The sequence below is a fragment of the Cygnus olor genome, chromosome 2 (genome assembly GCF_009769625.2).
Source record: "Cygnus olor isolate bCygOlo1 chromosome 2, bCygOlo1.pri.v2, whole genome shotgun sequence".
Taxonomy (NCBI): Eukaryota; Metazoa; Chordata; class Aves; order Anseriformes; family Anatidae; genus Cygnus; species Cygnus olor.
This window is the reverse complement of record NC_049170.1, coordinates 124423405-124432057: the sequence shown is the minus strand read 5'-3', so window position 1 is coordinate 124432057 and position 8653 is coordinate 124423405.

Below are 8653 nucleotides of genomic sequence, written 5' to 3'. Positions count from 1 at the left end.
TATGGCAGGGGCTGTGGGCATTGTTCCAGGAAACCGTGCGCTGCTTAAAATGGGCAGTGGGACGGCGACATAATCGAGCAAAAGTTCAATTAGTTTTTGATTTATTGTGCCACATGTTCTGCTTGTATGACTGATGCCATTAACATCAGGCTTGGCTGCCGTGTTCATCTGTCTCTGGCCGGCTCTCTCTGAACACGCGCGCGCCCAACAGATGGGGAGTTTCACGGGCTCGAAAGGAATTGTTTATCCCGCTATTGTTCCCGTGTCAAGCAATCAAACCAAATCCACTACCCACCAATAAAAAGATCAGCGCACCGTCCATTCAGCGGTGAATAGAGCAGAGGCGGTTATGCAGGGAGGATTTAAGGCTTTAAAAAGGATAAAAAAAAAATAATGAAGAGCAACACTGAATAGTTGACCAAAAAAAAAAAAAAAGCTATAACACATCTAACCCACCCTTTATTACACCTTTGGTTATTCAGAGTCCTGTGAGAAGAGGTACTTTTGGATCCGAGTCATTGTTTTCCTAATTGTAGGTATGATCTAGGGATATTTTTAAACCATAGCCATTGTTCGATGTTAGAACAAATATTTGGTGTTTCATCATGTTGAAGGGCAGCATGGATGTGGAAACTGAAGTGGGATTTAAGAGCAAAAATCTGATTACTGCTTTGCAGGTCAGGTTTTGAGCAGGTAAGCTTTCAATAACTTTCCCTACAAGAGGCATGATGCTCTGAGGATGAGCTGCTTTATACAGAGAGCTGACAAAAGACTCTCACAGCCCTTCCAGACAGAAAACAGGGCTCTGGAGGGCCAACACACTGCATGTTTCCTTTGGGATCATCACCTGGGAATGAATTTTCTGCTGATCATGAAAAGGAGTTTTCCACTTCATTCTGCCCAGCTTTTAATGAGGTAATCAAGCGCTATGGATGCCTTGGGTTTTGCAGGAAATCTTGATGTGGCTTCAAGAAAAGGACCATGCAAAAATGGCTACTTTTTTCTAGATCTCCATGGGTTACTTTGGGCAAATCATCTTGGTTCATCTTGCTACAACACACATGTGATAATACCTGCCAAGAAAGCCCAACTGCATGCAACCTGTTGAAGAATAGCATGGCAGTAATTTGAGACTCAAAGAAGACACTCTCCACAGCTCCCAGCCTAAGAAGTGCTTCTAGAGCCACATCAGATGATTTCACACTATCTCCTTCACCTCCCGACTGACTTAGCAAGAGCTCAGTCTGTGAAGGCTGCAGGAAACCAAATGTGCCTGTAGATTCTACAGATCCTTTTATTTTTATTTTTTCCTTGAATTACATTAAATATCTAGAGACTAGGCTAATTTTTTCCTCACTGCTAAATGCAATGAATGTTATTAATTTAATTTGGATGGTGCTGCTACAGCCATGAGAAGACCCACCCCGAAATGTTTTCAGTTAGGGTGTATCTTTGACTGAAGACTCCGAAGATGGCATTTGGAATCCAAGTTCCCAAATTCTCAGTCCCAAGGTCCTCCCTGTGGACTGCAATTTATCTCTATTTACCAAACACCTTAACTCCCAGCACTGTCAGTAAGTGATCAAAACAATTGCTGGTGGAAGAACCTGGTGACCAAAGGTGAGTGAGGACAACTGAGGAGGAGGAGGACAACTCAGGACACAGCAGCAGACATATGGCATCTGGCAAAACATCCACTTAGCATCATCTACAGGCCTGGGACAGGGAAAGTATTTGATTTTTGGGATGCGGGCAGAAGGAGAGAGGTGTGGGGATGGTGAAGAGACATATGCTGAGGCTGAGATAAAAACAATTGGTGAAAACAGCATAAGGCAGAAAACCCCATGGCAACCCAGAAGATATCAAAATGTCACAGTGGGGAGGTGGTGTGTGCTTTTCACATGGACTGGATCTGTTTAGACACATCTGGAAGAAACAACTGCACATGCTTCTCCTGTTTGCCAAGTTTTCCATAGTTTGTAAACTTAAAAGGAATGGAATAAAAACAAATTTTAATTATGTTTGCAAAAATTAAATTAAAACTTTGAGTGATTTAAGACAAGTATCTGAGACCTCTAGACCTTATTTATTCTGGCCTTTGTAAACAAATTAATGCCTTCCTAATGCAGTATTCTTCCAGTGAAGTCAGTGGGAAGCATCCCTGTATTTTCAGCATACCCAGTACTGCCAAGGGATTCCCTGGTCATGAGAAGACAAAGCTCTCCCCGGGTCAGGTCTCCGGGCTCTCACTGGATCTTGTACCCTCTTACGTAAAAGGCAAATCTAATCCATACTGAGCCACTTGAGCCTATTTCTTACCGATAGCTGGGCAATATGATAAGGATAAACCACGGGTATTTTTGGAATAGGATTGTGAACTCAAATGTGTGCACAGTTAACCATTTAAAAATAAGATGGGATAAAACTACACGTGCATGCTGCTGGCATGTACTCTGAAACACTTCTGCATGATGCGATGCAAGTGGTAGTTTTTGCGGTGAGGAAGTTGCTTCGATTGGTTTTAAGGCCACAGAATTGCACTTGACAATGACAAAAAAAGTAAAACCAACATCGAGTGCAAAATGTAAAGTCAGCCTGTTATACCTAGCCTCCTATTTTCATTTAAATGAAAGGAAAAGAGAGATGGCTATGCTATCCACAACTTCACCTCATTCTTAAAGCAGTTTGCAAAACTAGTTCGAAACTAAAGAAACATCGCACAGCTGAAAGGTCTGTGAATAACTGAAGGATCTTCAAAAGTTACATTTTAATTTGCTGGCAGCTGCTATGACTGCTTTTACCCAAACAGGATTGAGAGGATTGAGGCATTTAAAAAACATTCTGAGCTTTAATTTCACCGTAGGGGATCAGAAGAGATGCCAATGTTCAGCAGTTTGAAAGGGCTAGTGCACAGACATCTTGTCTGGTAATCGGGAAGGGAAACACCAGCCAGATCTGGAAGCCAGGCTGAAAGCATCCTCCAGTAGTTACAGAAGGATACTGCAGGACTCCGAGGAAACAACAACAAAAAGAGCCTGGTTGGCGCCTCTTAAAACAGTTACATCTAGATAATTGGACATTCACAAATTTGCCCTAAGCTTGTAAAACACACTTGAGTAAGTCCATACAATGATTTGTATGAAGCACAATGCCCAGCCCTGTAAAGTTCAAGTCCCGCATAGCTGGTGCCAGCAGCAAGGATAGCATTGAGCTAGCATTAATGCTAGGGCCAATTCTGCGTATTTGGACTGAGCACGTGGAGGCTTAGCAAGCTTTCATACTCTGGGCATGCACTGGTAATCCACAGAAAGCATTAAAAATGTCACCAAAAGAGTAGCGTGTTTAAATCAGGCTGTAATAACAAACAATAGCTTATTAAGATGCTGAACTTAATTTACATTCATCCTTGATTTTTCAGGCTGTTTTGAGTTCTTTATTCCCTGATAAGGCACAATCAATTTCGGATGGGGCATTTTTACTCCTGATGCTTTTCTTTAAAACATTTTAGGATTATTTTGACTATTGTCTCCTGATAAGAACATAACCATTTTTGGACAAACAAGCACCTTGATTAAAGCTTGTCACATGGATGCTGGATTTGTGCAGCTCATTTGCTGCAGCTGCATACAATATCTCACATAACAGAGGAAAATCCACTGTTTGGATAACCAGGCATGAACTGCTTAGGATTCCTCCCATGGATAAGTCCGAAGACATGAACTGTCACCTTACTTGTATCTAATGTGTCCTCATGCAGCCGTCAAGCTCTTTTTGCCGCCTGTGCCACACGTGCTCTGTGGGATGATGGTCTTTGGAGGACAGCAGATCGCATTTCCTTCTCTGGTTTAAGTTCTGTGTGAAAATGAGATTTAATTTAGAACAAGGAGCCTCATTATGGGCACTCAGTGACCACAGTGCTAGGAAACTCAGAAAACAGGAATAGGAAAGGCAAGAAGCTGCACTGAGGGCACAGAAGCAGGGCCGTGTTTACGGGGCCCTCTTTAAGCCAGGTTTAAGTGAAGGTGCCTGTGTGGAGCCTGGAGACATGGCACCTGACAGATGAAGCTTTAGGACAGGATGGGAGCATTATGGAATGGCTGGGTCTTTGAAACATGAGACTTTAGGGACAGCTTTTGTGTGACAAGTATGCTGAATGGCCCTACAGCTATGAATCCCTGAGGGGAAACTGGGAGAATTCCCCCTGATGCCAATTATCCTAAAAGGGGTTTTGAGGAGATGAAGTGGGTTATCTGCTCTCCCTGCTGGCTTGGTCTTTGGCCTCTCTACTGACACTGCCAGCACAGGTGTCAGAGATCTTCTGCTTTAAGTACCTGACTTGCTTCTAGGAATCTGATTAAAGTAGATCACCTCAGATAACAAGATGAATTAATGCTGCAAGTACATAGGAGAGGATTTTCAAACTCATAAGCTACATAGAGGTCAGTCCTTTTCAAGTCATGCAGCCTCCAAGAGTTTTGATTTTCACAGAACTGATATTTATTTGTCCTTTTCCTCCATCCTGTTAGCCTTAACACTTAAACACTTAGTTTATTAGCTCAGTTCTGGTTGTGGTCTGTTCAGCTGCTCTGTCCACTACATGGCACCAGCTGTGCAGAGATAAGCCTAGGAGAGAGAAAACCAAAAGGGAACAGGAAAGAGATACTGGGGACTTTGCAGTAGACATGGCACACTCTCCATAATAACTATATAGTTTTAGATTGTACATCCTTTAGGATTTAATTATGTTTTGTAAAATGAATTTCCCATTGTAGACACTACCCTAAAGTCTGACATTTCTATTTCCTCTCACAACATGGCCAAATAGAAGAGAGGGACTCCTCAATCCTAGCTCTTCCTTTTAATTATTATTTTTTTATAATCTCTGGTCTGCAACTGTTATATGTTCAGGCTCAGTGTCTCAGCTGTAGCTACAGTATGCATATGTCTGCACACAGGTCATTTTTTTAGCAATGTGCTACGCCCATGCAGATGTCTCCAGTGAGGTACAATGTGCTTAGCCCTTTACCGACCATCTGCTGACCCTACACAGCCACTGATCAGTGAGTTGGTGCTTTTAGCTTAGACTGGATGTGTAGGTCCCCAAATTGTGCTTTGCATTTGGTGACCTCATCCCTTCTAACATAAAAAGTCACAAATGGTTACTTTACTATCGAAATCTGTCCCTGAACTCTGTGCTCAATTTTACAGAGTAGTCCTAGTTTTAGGACTTGCACTTAAAATACAATTATAGTTGGCATGAATTACATCAGGAACTAGGCCCGGGAGATGGCTACGTGAGGGCTGTGGGACGTGCTCTTCTAGGATGTCGGAACTACTTCATGCATTGAACTGGTGGCTGCCAAAGTAAGGCCCTTCCCTCCAAAGTGAATACCTGGAGGGCAGGTCACAGCTCTCGATAGCACACGGAGAGAAATGGGAGAGAGAAAATCGAGCTCACATGCCAGAAACACAGCTATGAGTGTGTCTGAGCAGGCCCCGCGTGCTCCAGAGGTGGGAGCAGAGGCCAAAGCCCCCCAGGAGGGGACACAGAAGTGGCACTGCTCACATAGTGCTGACATGGGTTCAGCCCCTCCCCGCTTGCAAAGACAAACCTGGAGGAAGATGAAGCCACCGAAACAAGTGCTACATGGGCTCTGTGTGTAGTAGTGCAAGACAAACTAATTTGGGCACCGTTTGTGTGAATTCCTGTCTCTTGCTGCTCAGATAAGCACATAGTGACAGCTTCCATGAGGCAGAGGCCTGTCCATTGGAAAATGGATTACAGCCACCACCTCTCGCACATAAACTGCTGAGCAACCATCTAATGGTCACTGGAGATACACCACAGGTCTGGGCTGGTGACCTGGAGGTGACAAGGCTCCCTTTGTCTGTCTGAATCCCCGAGGCATTCAGAGCCCTGATCAGGGGGGAAGTTCTGATCTAAATGACCATTAATCTTCCTTGGGGTGAGAAGGTCAGAAGAGCAAGTTATTCAATGTTAACTCCTTTTTATGCTAGCAAAAAGCTTCTTTATTTCCAATGCTGTCTTAAAACATACAGCAACACTTAAACATCCAAACGTTCACAGTGATTTTTGGGAAGTGATGTCAGCTTTTAGACAGATGACAAGCTCTGGACAAAGTGTCAGCCCCCTACAGCTGTGTCCACAGCGATACCGACAATGCCCCACAACGGTGTCCTTAAATTGCATGGAGGCAAGTGACAATGCCGCAGAATGAAGCAATAACGCATTGGAGCTGCTGACAATCAGCCTTTAACATGTGTTATCCATTTGACTGCAGGTGTAAATCAGCATTTCAATGTCAAGTTGCTAATTTAGGACTGTATGGCTGAGCATTCAGATGGCGCATCCCGTGAAAAGCATTAGGGTATTGTTAAAGTAGGTCAAAGTCACCGCGAGGCAGGAACATGGAGGAGAAGTTCCACATCAATAAACCAGTGTTTGTGCTAGGATATATATTTCATGATACAGCAGGCTTGGATCAGATTAAACATTTAAGAGGGGCTCAGACCACGGCGCGGTTGCTGCTGCTGCTCGGTTGGCTTGGCGGTGCCTGTGCTGCCAGCGCACGGGGCAGCAGAACCAGGCTCTGGCTCTACAAGGTGACATCAACTAACACTGCCCTCGAAAGGATACATTTCACATCTCCTCTGCTTTTACTCGACTTAATGGCTGTGCATTAACTTTTCCCTTTAATTTCCACGTTCAGAGAAATAAGACAAAAAATCTGTTGCCATTTGCTGTATTTGGAGTTCCCTGAGAAACAGGCACGTATAATTTTTCAAAAGAACCCAAAAACTGAAAGCATTTTTTTCATCCCTCTCCTATTAGTTGGAAAGCAATTCACTTAAGACCTTAAATTAACATTCCACTGAGCTGTGTCAAAGTGGTTCTTCCTCTTATTGTTATTATTTGGCTGCACGAAGTTTTCTACCAACTCACTTGTGGCAGCTGTCTCAGTACAATGGGGGAAAAAATGAAAATGAATGGTTGAATGGATTTTTTTTTTTTCCTAATGGGAGTCCCAAACTGGCAAAATAGAAAACTGCATTCTGAAACAGTGCATTTAAGGGAACTGCAGCTTTCCTAATCATATCACAGTTTTTTGTTTGTTTGCGTGCTTGGTTTTGGTTTTGGTCTCAATTTCATTGAGAAATTCAGAGCGAAAGGGTAAGCTGCTGCATATTCTCAGGTACAACTACGTGGCCACAATCGCTGTGACACATGCACATAAAAATACACACTCAGCATTTTTTAACAAACTGAGCCTGTATTCTTTCACATGTACACCGCAGGTAAGTGCAAAGGTAACCAACTGCCTGCAGAAAAACTGTTCATGCTGAGACACTTTGCAAATTCAGTCCCTGACAGCCCCACTGTGTTACCATTCAAAGAGCAGCCTCTTCTTCTGCAAGTAGCCTGGTGATGAGTCAAAAATGGAAGCAGGTTTTGAGGCAGAACTACTAGGAGCAGGTCTTTGTACTGCCCCATGAGCAACATCTCTTGGAGAGATGAGAAAAACGATCACATTACTTTCTGCATTCACTAGCTGGTGTTTAACAACTATTTTGAATTATATGAAGTTCCCTTTTGTTTGGGAAGTACACAGGGATGGTCTGAGGCAAAATGCAGACTATACTTTGAGGCTTTTGCTATACTGCATTAAGTTGCTCTTGTCCCTTCTCCACAGACGTACTCAGTGCAGGGAGGGATTTCTTAGGCCGCAGATGCTGAAGCCCAAGACATGCTGCACATGTCCTGGAGCACTGCAGTGCTTAAGCAGATTTGCTTGGGGCTTATGGAAAGTGCCTAGAGATAGCTTTGCTGCACGTCTTTTAACTAACGCTCTTCCTCATCCATTTTTCAGGCCTCAGGGGGATGGAAAGCCAACCACGAGACAGAAGATGACAGCCTTGGCACATTGCCTTGAAGAGAACACAGTGCAGTCAGGAATGAGCAAGCACACACTAACCTACCTGCAATTTCTTCCACCTTTATTCACACAGGATGACTGTGGGAGTTTTCTAAGATGTAGGTTATGTATTTTTTGCCTCATTCTCCTTTTGCTTTAACTGGTGGGATAATCAGCACTGAAATGCTGATTATAATGCTGAAATGCAGGGAGGTTGTGGAGTCTCCTTCTCTGGAGATATTCAAGGCCCATCTGGACGCCTACCTGGGCAGCCTGCTCTAAGCAGCCTGCTTTGGCTGGGGGGTTGGACCTGATGATCTTTCGAGGTCCCTTCCAACCCCTACAGTTCTGTGATTCTGTGAAATGGGAAGAGGCAAGGGAAAAGAGGGGCTGGACTAACTGCTGTATGAACTGTCCCCATTTCTACTGGTGCCAAGCAGCCACCCTGTGAGCTCCGAGTACACTGGTTTTCCATTTTGTAGTCCAGGTAAAACTACCTGCTGTTAAACTGTCTTCACCAGCACTACACATGCACTTGCTCACACTGGCTTCCAAAAGCCAGCCTTATCTCAGCAGAGGGACCGGCTGAGTTACCGAATGGGCCAGGGCTCAGTCTGTGTATGTCTGCACAGAGCTCTGAGAGTCCAGGACTACGGCATAGCAGTGGCAGATCGATGTCTACAGCAAGAATCTGACCGGTTTGCTAGCATGAACATGAC